Source organism: Pleurodeles waltl, chromosome 8 (genome assembly GCF_031143425.1).
Source record: "Pleurodeles waltl isolate 20211129_DDA chromosome 8, aPleWal1.hap1.20221129, whole genome shotgun sequence".
In the NCBI taxonomy this organism is placed as follows: Eukaryota; Metazoa; Chordata; class Amphibia; order Caudata; family Salamandridae; genus Pleurodeles; species Pleurodeles waltl.
This window is the reverse complement of record NC_090447.1, coordinates 489483786-489498218: the sequence shown is the minus strand read 5'-3', so window position 1 is coordinate 489498218 and position 14433 is coordinate 489483786.

Sequence of the window (14433 nt, the reverse complement as noted above, 5' to 3'; positions counted from 1 at the left end):
CTATGACTATGTTTGCAAGACTCTCAGCGTTCCCGATGTGATCATGAGAATAATTTTTTGGTTGTCTGTGTCCCTTTCTGCATAAACTGGTTTAGTGTCATGTTACAATCTTCCTGCTAGGTTCAAACTGGGACACAACTGTGATGGTCTACTTTCAAATATTAGGTTGATTGTATGACATATGTGTACATGTGTGTGGGAATGTGGATCCACTATCACCTGTCTGGGTGTATGTTGTCACTGTAACTTCAAGGTCTCCGGCTGAGTTAGTGGCAGCTGATGTTGTACCAATTGTGTATTGCTCATATCACACACTTGAGAGAAGCCATTGATGACATGGTCACGTACACATGGATGGTCCCACCCTGTCTCTGAACACGTGTGATGTGACTTTCAAATGATCTCCAATTTTGGGCTGGATGAGAGACTGTTTCAGTTGTTTGGATCCGGCATCTGTAATTGTCACATTTGTACTCTTGTTGGGCTCTGTGTATGGTAATGTATCAAGTCACATCCTACCCTCTGTGCATACATTTGTGATGTTTATTTTTGGTGTGATGAATGTTATAGCATTCTTGCTCAATGAGACGACATTCATCTTCAGCAATTTCAAACTAAAGGTGGTCTGAAATGAATAGGCCAAAGCATGATGTGGTGTTTGTTATCTGTGTTTATTTACAAGTGTGGAATACAAGTGATTATAATAACTTAAGTAAAAAAATTGTTGACAATCTGTTGGCGCCTACGCACTCCTGCTGCCGTGTTAGGTTGTTCCCCCTCCTGTTGCAGGCCAGCATCCTCCTCATCGTCATCCTCAGGCATGTCTGGGTCCGGTTCAAGGAGGGGAATGTTCCTTTTCACACAAATATTGTGTAATATGGCACAAGTGAGTATGATCTTACAGACCATCTCTCGGGAGTATAGTAGGCTACCGCCAGTGATGTCAAGGCAGCGGAACCTTGACTTTAGGATCCCAAAGGTCCGCTCCACAATGCTGCGTGTCCTCTTGTGGGCATCATTGTATGCCCGCTCAGCAGCAGTATTTGGGTTCCCATATGGTGACATTATCCAAGGCTGGATGCCATACCCCTGATCAGCTGAAAGAGAAACACAGAATGGTATCAATTAGATGTAGGAGGCACTGTTGTACGTATCTTTGATGGCAGTAGTTGTGTTGTGTTGTCTGTGACTATTTTGTGTACTAATGTGACAACCTATGGTTGTTGGTGAAAACTTTGGCATTGTTTTTTTCCCTTGGCTGAGAAAGTGTTTGTTGGCTAACTGTTTGTCAGCAGGATGTATTGGTTTCTCAAGTACAGTGTGCCCTCCCTTGCATTGTGACTTGTGACACAGGTGTCCGTGTGTCCTCACTGGGGGTGTGATGATAGTTCCATGCAGAGTTGTAACATGAAAGTGTATTAGAAACGTTCATATGAACATACCCAGGCCATCCCATCCCGTAAAAATTATGCATTGTATTAGTGTACAGGTTATTGTGAGCCTTCAAATTTGCAAGGTGACATTTAGGCAACCACAGTCATTAATGTCTTCACACTAAGCTGTAGAGTAAATTCCAATGTGTGAGAGGTTCAATGGTGACTTGTGAAACATGGCTAGTGATGTGAGTACCTCAGTGTGTTCCTGTCTAGGTGTTGCTATTGTGGTGTATGGGTTGTTTATCCTAGAGGGTTTCTGTGCAGTGAGTATATAAGTAGATTTTTGTCCTTACCAACAAGTAGTCCATTGCCATACCGTCCATCCTGGAAGTGTTGGTTGATGGTGCAGTGACGGAAGATGAATGCGTCATGTACACTCCCAGGATATTTAGCCACGATGTTGCTGATCAGTCCTCGGTGATCGACTATGGCCTGCACGTTGATGGAATGTGTGTGCTTCCTGTTGCGGTAGAGGTGTTCACTCGCAGCAGGTGGCACAAGGCGTACGTGTGTGCAGTCGATTGCACCAAGGACGTGCGGGAAGCCACTGATGGCGTAGAACCCCTGTTTGGTTTCCTGCTGCTTCTGCAGTGTGTTAGGGAAGCAGATGTGGCGGGGTGTCAGTCCAATGATGGCATCCAGTACTTTAGGCAGGAATGCGGAGAAAGATGGTTGTGATATTCCACCAACCAGGTCACCAGTTGTCTGAAAGGAGCCACTTGCCAGCATGTGAAGTACGGCAAGCAGCTTTGTTTCTGTTGGGATAGTGCGTGGAGTCACTAAAGTGGGGGCCAATTGCTGTTCAATATTTGTCAGCAGCTGCTGAATGGCCTGCCAGTTCAACCGGTACCTCTGGATGATGTCTCGTTCCCTGAGGCCATGCAGGGTTGTTCTTGGGCGGAATATCCTCTCCTGCCTTCTGCGCTGTCTTTGGGGTCCCTACTGTTGTTGTTGTAGCTGCTGTTGTTGCTGCAGGGCTCTGCGTCTACGTGCACGCTGAAGAAAAAGCACCTCCATGGCTCCCTGTTGCTGCTCTGCTGCTCTGCTGCTCTGTTGTTTGTTCTGTGTGTTCTGATTAAGTACAGGTGTGTTTGCACCATTTTAACGCCTGCCCTGACCCAGACGTTAAAATTTCACGATATTCGTGCTTTGCGTGATTTTTTTGCGCCGCCTGCCGCGCGGGAGTGATTTTTGACCGGAAGCATAAATACGACGCACCTCTGTGTGCGTCTGTTTTTGGACGGGAACGCCTACCCTGCATGTCATTAACGCAGGGCGGGGTGCCGCTTCCAAAAACTGGCGCACATAGCGCCATTTTCCTTGTGCGCCGGATCGGGCGTCAGGGTTTAAATATGGGGCAACGTTTGCGCTGAAAGTGCGACAACATTTTTGACGCACATTCGGCGCAAACGGAGTATAAATATGCCCCTTTGTATCAAAGTGTTAAGATTTTACTCAGATGAGGGCTATACTGTTACCAAAAATCAAATAATCTCATGAAACTCAGTGTCTCTTGCTTAGTGCAAAAAGTAAGAAACTCTACAATCTTTTGTTTTACCTGTGACAACATCTGTCTATTTTCTGGATTCCACTGAATTCCCAGAAACTGCACATTTTGTGACAGTACCTCTCTCTTGGCTGCTGAATTAATTATACATATCGTACTTTGCAAAAGTGGTCTGAAGATAACATTGTCAACTTCTTCCTCAGTGTAATCCTTTAAAGAATGCACTTCAACTCCTGCCAAAAACTGTGGGCTGCTCTGCGCACGGTGATCTACGTTCTGCTCATGAGGCTCACACTGGACCCCACCTTTTTTAACCTCCTCATTACTGGAATGTGAAAAGCCAGATTCTCCTGTAACAACTTTGTAGATTTATGTTTTATCTTGCAATAATTTGTTCTGGCTAATTTGCTCACGTAAATTCTTCTTTTCATGTTCTAACTGTTTACATCTCTCATGTATTTTTATGTAAGCAGACAAAAGTATGCAAACCATTCTGTCAAGAACAAAAGGGAGTTACTTTCTTTCAAAAAGCACCTTTTCTAAATATGAAAACACTTTTGTTTTATCCAAGCACTCATCCCAAAACTTAGAAAGTCCTGATAAACAAGAAAACATGTTTCTCACAGCATCCTAAGGCAGTTTAACTTCACTTGCGCTTTCAAACATGGTCTGTGGTGCTTCCTGTAATTCTCTAAACAACAAAAACAATTACACTTTTAAATTGTACACTTCCAATGCCCAATTCGACTCCCAGACTGACGACTATGGCAAAATGTTTTGTTTTCACTAATGACCGAGCTGACAACAATCTCTGGAATGCACTTCTTAGTTTAAAGACATTTATTATTACTTCACCACGAGGTTCCTGAGAGAAGCGATTAGTAGGTTGGAGGCACACGTTTAAAAATAGTCACAGCAATTAAAGGATAATATATCAAAGTGATTCTCAATTGCAATGTACACAGCAAATATATGTGATTATATTATAGCATAACTTCAAAGCAAAGGCTAAAAGTCAAAATTCATCACCGTAGGGCCTATCACTGCTCGTCATCTTCTCATGCCAGCAGGTTGATCACCCCTGTTCAACTGCGAGAAAGAGATTTTCAACCCTCACGGGACAGGTCAGACAGTTGACATCCACTCCTGACTGAAGTCTCGGAAAATTCCCCCTCACTGCTACCCAGGGACCCTTGTATAATATTCAAAACATGCTGGCTACTGTAGGTCAGAGGTGGACACAGTTGAAAGTTGGCCAAGTTTTCAAGGCTGTCTCTCACAAGGCCACGCTAGAGAAAAACACAAAATATGCGCTTCCTTATCATGCTAGTGTTCGGTGAGAGAAAATACGAAAAACACAAGCTTGGTTTACCATGTTGAAAAACACAGCTCATCTGCAATGTCTCAACTGTAATGTCTAACGCCACGTTAAAGCCAATAGGCAGCTAAACTGAATACAAAATGTAATGTGCAATTGGTGAACATTGAACAACTAATATGCACAGTGGTGAAACACAAAGTCAGTGGTCAAACATACTTAATTTCAATACATCATGTTACCTTCATCAGGAAGGATGAAGGGCTGAGTCGTCTTATCCATGATTCAGACCTGTGAACAACAACAGGCCATTTCTTGTGCAAAACAGAGCTGTAAATGAACAGCTGCGTCCCTTTTGCCTTAGAAACATCTTTTTCATTACATCATTACATTCGTGGCTTGGATTTTTAAATGTTTTACTCTGAGTTCATGTCAATTGCAGCTGCAAAAACTCTCTCTTTCTGGTTTCCAGGCGGGGTAAAGAGAAAATCCAGGGATGTTCCAGGGGTAGGAAACCCATGAGGCAGCAGACTCCTGTCAGGCAACAGGTTGTTGCAAAGACCTATGAGAGTTAAATGAAGCAGCCAGGCATCATTAACATGATATCACAAAAACATTGTATTTGCATGGCCCATACATCACCTGGTTGAAGGCTGCAGCTTCAAAGCACTATACAGAGTAGCTATTTCTCTGAAGTTTACTTCACAACCTGGAGTGAGCCATGGGACACTGGTATCTTAGGCAGGGGGAGTCACTTACCTGAGCGGAACTTTCTGCAGATCAGCATGGAATGCTCTGAGGCAAACAGCATAATCTTGGCCAGTATTCCAAGTGCACTTCGGAGAGCTCGCCATGCAGACAATGTGACAGCAGCCCCTCGGGTGGGTAGTACACCCAGTGCCCTCGTGGAGAACAATACTGATAGGAAGAAAATCTAAATTAAAAGATTCTAGTTCAGTGTGCAGCCTGGTTTGATGTTTGATGGATTGACCTTTTAAGAGGGGCTTGGTTTTTAAGTCCTGGAGTGCTCCAATATTGTCTATTATCAGGTGTGGCAGACACACTGATGGCTCCTTCCCCAGCTCATTCTCTTCCAGACAAAGGTTCAAACCCATACTGACACTGGGTGGAGGAGGGGCTTGCACTTTTGCTCCATGTTGAGTTGTGTGGACCCCACCCGCCGCACCGGCCATCAGAACTAAATGCTGAAATACAAGCAAAGACACTGGTGTTACAAAGTGCCATGCCCACCACGCTAACATCACTATGCTGCTTTATGCCTCCAGGGCAGGAAAACCCTCGCCCAGCCAGGCACATGTGAGGTTGAATACCCTCGAGTTCCAGATTACTGCCCTAAACTGAGCATCTTCTAGGCCTATGTTAAGGCAGCTAGGTGGATTTATTTTTTGTTTTTGTTAGTGGGGCCTGCCTCATATTCCCAGCCACCCTTGCTTGGTATTTGAAACAAGAATTTTAGCTCTATGTACATATTCTTGGAAGGCCTATGCCAGGCAAAGTCTTTGGCCGTAAATTCTGGGGGATTGGAATAGACTGCCTTGTGGCCTGTAGTCACTGCCTTAAAGCAATTCTCTAATGAATCAGTAGCCAATGGAGACATCCAAGTGTTGGCAAGACGGATTTAAATTTTTTTGAGGCCACACAGACAACAGGTTGCTGCATTCTGGACGAGTCGTAGCTGAGCGATCTAGGCCCATGTTTATGCTTTTTTTTGCGGCACATTTGCGTAATTTTTTGTATGCAAAAGCGGTGCAAACGTACGAAATATAATTGTATTCTGTAGGTTTGTGCCACTTTTGCGTTAAAACATTATGCAAATGCGGCGCAAAAAGGTATAATATGGGCCCAAGTATCGAGGAGCAGCAAGACAAACATAATTCCAGTAGTCAGTTCTAGAGAATATAAAAGCATTATCTGCTGGTATTTTTAAATCATTCACTAGATATGGAAATATGAAACAGTATCTTCAAATCAAAGAAGCCAGATACATAGATATGAGTGGTCAGTCCTAGATTGGCATCAGCATGGATACCTAGATTACAAACACTTGTTGGAGGAGATCGGCTGGTTAATCAAGGTCTGGTATTTTGATGTTGGCAGAAGTTAGAAGCATCTCAATTTTACCTGAATTCAGCTTTAAGTGGTTTACCGGCATCCACCATCTTGTTACTGATTGGCAGTTTGGGAGAGAAAAAGACAGTTATTGCTTGAATCAGGAGAAAAATTTTAGGAAATTGGGTTACTGGTTTCAAACCCTCCTCAAGCTAGCACAACAAACCCCAATTAACCTGTGCTTAACCCTTTGATTGCTTGGCACTAAAACAGTCAAACTTAACTTCGAGGCAATGTGTAAAGTATTTATGCAGCAAACAAACAGTAATGACGTGGAAACGCAACTCGAAAGAAATCCCACACCAATTTATAACAACAGATTAAAATGTAATAAATTATTTGAGACCAAAATGACAAAAGCCAAATTAGTAGTTTCGGAGATATACAATGTAAGAATTTTTAGGTCAAAGGAGTGCTTAAAAGCACAAAGGACCAACTGTGTTTATCTGGTCGCACCGGACCGGGACAAACTCACAAATTCATACCAACCAAGATGGAGCGCAGGCCAGATACAGTGACCAACATAGGCCCACTTAACAAAGTACTTTAAATCCTGGTTGGGGAGTATTGCAAGGTCCTGCCTTGAGGATGCATCGCACAGCAGCAGTTCTGAAGAAGCTGCAGGCTGCGAGGCAAGGTCCTACATTGGGGATGCGTTGCACAGTGGTGACTGCGATGCACGGCTGCAAGGAGATGCATCGCACTGCCTCGGTTCTGCCCAAGAGACATCAGCTGGACTGGAAGGGAACCTTCAGGCCCTCTTTTAAGGTTCCAAGGTTTGGGTGGCACCACATGGGGATCAAGATTCACAGAAGACACAGTCCAGGTGCTGGGTTGAAGGTGGTTGGAGCCTTATTCGTCTCTGAGGCTCTGACCAGGAGGCCAGCCAACTAGCCCTTGGAGTCACTCTGGTGGTCCTGGGTTCAAGATGCAGGTTAAGTCCTTTTCACTTAGGCAGAAGGGCAGCAGGCAGATGAGTAGCAGAGCAACAGAGTAGCAGTCATTTCTGCAGCAGAACAGCACAGAAGTCCTTCTGAGTCTTCCACAGGTCTAGAGCTGTACTGAAAAATGGGATCTGAGAGGCCAATATTTATACTTGCTGCCAGCTTGAGAGAAGATTCTGCAGGTTTCCACCCTCATAGGTGTTTGAAATTTCCTGCCTCTGTGCCTTGGGCCCAACTTGTCTAGGGGCAAAGAAGACTATTGTGAAAACCTTTGGGAGTGTGCTGAGGCTGAGTCTTTGTGATGTGTAAGTTTGGTAGATGACAGCTGCACCCTCCATCAAGTAGATCAGAGAGGAGCCATCATGACAACAGCTACCCCCATTTGTCTCACTGTCTGGGAGCAATACACAAAGGCCAACTGCCAGCTAAACCTAGCCATGTGATCTGAAGTACAGGCGGCGTGCACCAAATGGTTGGGACATGAAAATGCTAACTTTCTAAGAGTGGCATTTTCAGAATTGTGATTTAAAATCCAAATTTACCATTAAACATGGTTTTGAATTACAACTCTTTAGACACCAAACTCACCATCCCTACCTACTCCCAATTGAAAGTTATCACTTATTAAATGTAGTAAGGTAACCCAATGTTATCCTATAAGAGAAGTAGACCTTGCAGTAGTCAAAAAACATTTAAGTGTTTTTCACTATTAGGACATGTAAAACTAAAAAGCACATGTCCAACGTTTTAAAAACACTGAGCCCTGCCCTGTGGGCTGTTTAGGACCTACATTAGGAGTGACATATATGCTTTACAAAGGATCATTTAGGCCCGGAAAAAGGTTTAAAACTGCACTCAAAGTCTGCAGTGCCAGTCCTGAAACATGTTTAACAGGCTACCTAAGTGGGTAGCACAATTAATGTTGCAGGCCCACTATTAGCGTTTAATTTACAAGCCCTGGGTGCAGGTATTAGCAATTTACTAGGGATTTATAAGTAAATTAAATGTGCCAGCTGGGTGTAAGCCAATGTAATCATGTAATAGGGAGTGAGCACACAGACTTTAGCACTGGATATCAGTGATTAAGTGTTCAGAGTCTTAAGGACAGATCAGCAAATTCAAAGAGTAAGGCAAAAGGTTTGGGGGCCCATCCTAAGGCTGACAGGTCTTACATAAAGCAAATGTTAGGTAAATATCATCAGCATAAATACAAATACTTGTATTCATTTGATGAACTTCATGAGCCAAAGGGAGCATGTAGAAGTTGAGGAGTAACGAATATAGGATAGATCCACAATCTAGTTTTAGTGGGTCATGAAAGATAAAGAGGCAGAGAGATGACTTAGCACAGATGACTGAGAAGAGGTCTCTTGGTGCTACAGAAATGAATGTTACAATCAGTACTGACATTTCAAGATTTCAGGTTTCTAAAATGATGCACAGACTGATGAATTTTATTATTTGCTCCACTTGAGTCAGTGTCGATCATTTTAAAGCTGGAGAGTACCGATTCACTTTTAACAAATTAAGGCTTAGCCTTGGTGCTTCCTTTGGAAACCTCTGCAGCTTTAGGTGCTTCTAAGAAGCACCTGAATCTCAAACGGTTCCTAGACTCTTTAGTCTCATGCAGAGGGGGAGGGTCAACATCATCAATGGAAAGTTGAAGTTTTTTGTAATGTCTGATATCTATTTAGTAAAAGACAGGCCATGGCTGAATGGCTGTATCAGAACCACAAATGTGTTGCTTTTTTACACCCGCCACCCTCACATACAGTTTGCTATTTAGAATAAAGAGAGAAGCAGTTTAAACTTGCTCCCTAATCAAAGGACATGCACAGGAGTCGTGCCTGCTTCTCTCACACAAGAAATAGGAGCAGCACAAAACCTGGCTCTCAATATTTATACCAATAGAAAACTTGACTTATCAACTTATAATGACATATATTCAAACAAAGAAATTATATTGTATCTAAAATGACCTTGACAATAATATCAATGTTAAGGTGATATGTATTGTTGCCAGTGATGTCATTTATGTCATTTGTAATGTCATCTGTCACATCATCGGTCAAGTCATGAACATTGCGAGTTATGCATTGTATGGCACGGGTATGAGTTATTGGTTGCTCAGCTAACCATACCTAGCCACCTTAAGGATTTTGTCAGTTTTGTTTAGTACCCATAACTTCATTTTAACTGTTTAAGGGAATTTCTGAGGTGTTTTTAAACATATGGTAATGTTTTATGTGTTAAAAGTAGTAAGGTGAGTCCTGTACCAAGGGCCTATAAATTAAATACTACTAGTGGATTACAGCACTCATTGTGCCACTGTTATAACATAGTTCAGTATTCATAAAGCATCAGGACTATGGTTAGTGTTGTTATATAAATTATTAAGAAATTTTGTTGTTAGTTTAGATTTGTTAGATACATTAGGAAAGTAGTAATAGTAGTATTTCAAGTTTTAAATGGTATGTTCTGCTCCCCTGTGAGGGAGAGGGAAATGGAATGGTCAGACTGTTGGGAACTGAACAGAACATACCATTTTAAAACTTGAAATACTACTATTACTACTTTCCTAATGTATCTAACAAATCTAAACTAACAACAACATTTCTTAATAATTTATATAACAACCCTACCCATAGTCCTGATGCTTTATGAATACTGAACTATGTTTTAACACATCTTTCCCCGATAATTAAATAAATAACAAAAGGTTACTTTGTACCAAAGTTAATTATAAACAAAAAAAATGTGATTGTTCACTTTGAGGTTTTCAAAGATCAAGGTTGTGCATCAGTCCTTGTCTAGTAAAAATAATCCTTGCACCATACTGGAGGTCTGGTCGTACGGTCACTCGGTGTCCTTTGTAGAGCATTACGGGACCCATTTTGTGATGTTTCTATTCTTATGGGATTCCCTCTTAAGTTCTCGCCTAAGACTGGTTTTATATGTTTCACAACTCTATCCATGCTCCAGCATTGTCCCTTTTCCAAAATTACAACATTATTTTTCACTTTAGAAATGTAAAAGGGGCCCATGAACTTGTTTTCTTTCATTCCTGTTCTTGAACATCCCACAGGTTTCCTGATCATTACCTGATCCCCCACTCGCCAGTGCTGTTTTTTTACCCCAAATTTGGCATTATATCTTTCCTTATACTTTTCTTGGTGCTTTGATATTTTTGTATTACTGTGTGAAATTGTATTTTTACTTTTCTCTCCCCCACCCAGCCAGGATGGATAAAATTTCGTGCAAGGTTCCCTACCTTGTAACGCTGAGAAAGGGGATACTTTTGTAACAGAATTGGGAGTGGTATGATAGGCCCACAGCATTTCTCTAATAGCATTTTCAACATTTAATCGGTTAATGCTGGCTAATTGAATACAATCCTTAATCATTCGGTTGGCCCGTTCTGCTAAGCCATTGGCTCTGGGGCAATATAAGGCAGTGGTGAAATGTTTTACGCCAACTGACTCAAGAAATTGTTTCATTGACCCAGAAGTTAATTGGACCCCATTATCAGTTATGAGAATTTCGGGGATCCCTTCTATGCTAAATACTCTTTTCAGGAAGTTAATAACAGAATCAGTGGTGATTTGGTCAACCAGTTTGGTGGTGATCCAATATGATTGATAATCAATGAGTATAATAGCAAATTTTGTTGAGAGCCCAGTGTAATTGAGAGGACCAATGATGTCTAACGCTAACTTCACCCATGGCTTGTTAGGAATTTGTACTGGAGAAATAGGCGTCTTTCGGATTATTTTAGTTTTGTCACTTAGTGCACAGATGGAACAATCTTTGACCTCATTCTCAATCATGGAGTCCATATTGGGAAACCAAAATCTTTCTCTGACCCGGGCTTTGGTAAGACTTCTCCCTAGGTGGCCCTCATGAGCGAGTTTTATAATTTTGTGTCTCAGATTCTGAGGGGGTATAATTTTATCATTTCTGAGAACAAAATTGTCCTTTTCATTAATTTCTAATCTCACCTCCCAAAAGTCCTTGATGATGTCCTCAAGGTCCTTCTTCATTAATGGCCATCCTTCTTGGGCTTTCAATCTCAAAAGAGATAAGGTATCATCTAGTTGATATTCTGTTTTCCATTCTTCATTGCTAATTGAGGGTAAGTCAACTAATAAAATGGGGAATTCCGTAGTATCGAAATTTTCCTCGCAGTTCAATGGGACTCTCGAGAGAAAGTCTGCTGCGTAATTTTTCTTTCCTGACAGATAATCAACTTTAAAACAAAAGTTTTCCAGGCCCAGTATCCATCTAGCTATTCTGGGTGTGCTATTATTGAACCCCTTAGTAGAAAACGCATACACCAGAGGTTTATGGTCCCTGCGTAAAGTGAATTGAGTGCCCCATAGGAAAAATTTGAAATGTTTTACTGCCCAGTAACACGCTAAGGTCTCTCTCTCAATAACTGAATAGTTAATTTCTGCTTGACTTCAGGCTCTAGACGCAAAAGCTACTATTCTTTCCTTGCCATCTATAATTTGGGATAAGGTAGCACCAAGACCTAGTTTACTGGCATCAGTTGTAAGAAATGTTTTTCTATTGTGGTCGAAATTACAAAGGTAGGGAGCATCTACAATGGCTAATTTAATTTCCTTAAATGCGCGGTCATGGCAGTCGGTCCATATGTAGGGAACATGATTTTTCAGCAATTCCCTAAGATCTGAAGAAACAGAAGAAACATTTTTTACATACTTTGCCATAAATGCGGCAAGGCCAAGAAAATACCTTAATTCATCCTTGTTTTTAGGGGCTTTGGCATTCTTTACTGCATCCACCAGAGAAGTTTTGGGTTTAAAACCATCTTTAGATATGACATGCCCTAAATACTCTACAGAATTTACCTTCAAACGTCATTTTTCTTTTTTTAGAGTGAGTCCTGGTGTTTTAAATTTTCCAAGGACAATTCTAAGAACCTTGTCGTGTTCTTCCTCTGTTGCTCCATATATAAGTACATCATCCTGGAAACAGAGAGTATTTGAAACATCACCCAAAATGTTTTGAATAATTTTTTGAAAAACAGCAGCTGCTGATGCAAGCCCAAAAGGCATCCTATTAAACATATAAGATCCAAAGGGAGTGGTGAAAGCTGTAAGCCATTTGGAATCAGGATGCAATTCAACCTGATGATATGCACTTGAAAGGTCTAGTACTGAGAAGCATGTTGCTTCCCCCATGGTGCTTAATATTTTGTGGATCCTGGGGAGCGGGTGCCTCTCAACCCAGATGTTTTTGTTTAGATCCCTCAGATCTACACAGATTCTGATATCATTGCAATTACTTTTCTTGGCCACAACAATGGGGGCCAACCACTCCGAGCACTCAATGGCTTGAATAATCCCTAGCGATTCTAATTTCTCTAGCTTTTTTTTGACCGCATGTTTCACCAAATGTGGAATGGGTCTGGTTTTATGTATAATAGGCCTATTTTTGGGGTTGAGTTTGATCTTATGTTGAAAGTTTTTTAGGAGACCTAATCTCTCACAGAAAATTTCTGGGAACTCTTGAATGAAAGGTTCACCAGAGCTAGAATTGTCAATGCTCAGTACTTGTTCTGGATTATTTGGGTCAAGTTTTATTCCAAGTTCCTTTTGGTGTTGCCAACCTAACAAGTTGGAACCTTCCTCCACTACATAGACCTTCCCAACAGTGGACCTATCTTTAAAATATATGATACCTTTAAACATACCCTTCAAGAGAATAGGATCCCTATTGTACCCTTTTGGACTAATATCAGGATTTTGCAGCTCAATATTGTTACCATTTTGTATCCTGCTAAAATCTGCAGCACTTATAATAGTAAACGGTGAGCACGAGTCAGCGTACACTCTTGTTCTTTTGTCATTGATCGATATTGTACATACCGGGTATTGGGTACTGATTCTTTCATCTGTGTTCACCTGTAGCACAATCTTTTTAACCAACTGTGGTAATTCTTCTGATTTCTTGCTATCAACATATTTGGAAGTATCTTTACACACCCTTGCGAAATGGCCTCTTTTATTGCACTTTCTGCAAATTGCAGACCTCGCTTGGCAAGTAGTGGAATTAGCCAGGTGATTGTTGCTCCCACACCGGAAGCATGTTAAATTAGTCCTGTTATTACCATATCTTTGGAGCTGTTTCTCATTACTTTTAATTTTGAAAATGTTCTCCTCTCTCTCCTCCTCTGTGACCTCATTTACGTGTGCATCAGGAGGTGGGGAATTGATTTCTTGCAGACAAATTGCGGTGTGTTCTATTGATGTTGCTAATTCAATTGCTTCTAGTAAATCTGGTTGCTTCTGTAAAAGCTTTTCCTGTATTTTTATATTGTTAGTGCAACAAACTAATTGGTCTCTAATTAACGAATCATTTAAGTCCCCAAACTCACATAGTGTGCTTAACCCTCTTAGCGCAGCTACATAGTTCGTTACACTTTCCTGTTTGCCCTGGCAACGAGAAAAATATTTATGTTGTTCAAGTACCACGTTGATTCTGTCTCCAAATTGCTTTTCTAGTTTGGAATACGTAGTAACATACTCGTCCTGAGCCTGACCATCAGGAACTTGTGGTTCGGGAAGAGATTCATATATTTTCCTACCATGAGTTCCCAAATTGTGAAGTAAAATATGTTGCTTCCTGATAGGGTTGAATTTATCCCCTCCAATTGCGATTAGGTAAGACTCAAAAATTTTAAACCAATCCTTCCAGGGAATGTTAGGTTCTGCCATCTCATTCAAGAAAGAAATTGGTTGGGACATCCCTGCTGCTGCCAATGTACCAATTTAATTTGTAACAAATTTGGTTCACTGGGGAGTCTGCAGTTACAAGTTAAATACAATTTTAATTTTGTGCTAGTAAAACACACCTTGTAACTTCAGTATTATATATAGAATTGAAATGTAGGATGAGGTACAATTATACTCCTAAAAGAAATTATTTAGTGCTTAAACAATCCCATACCCGCAGTTTCAGATTAGCATCATCACTCACGTAGGTAAAAATTTAACAAACTCTTAGATTACTAAAGTGGAAAGAGAAGTGGAATTGAGGTGTGCAAAATGCTGTATTCAATAAAAGGAAAACCTG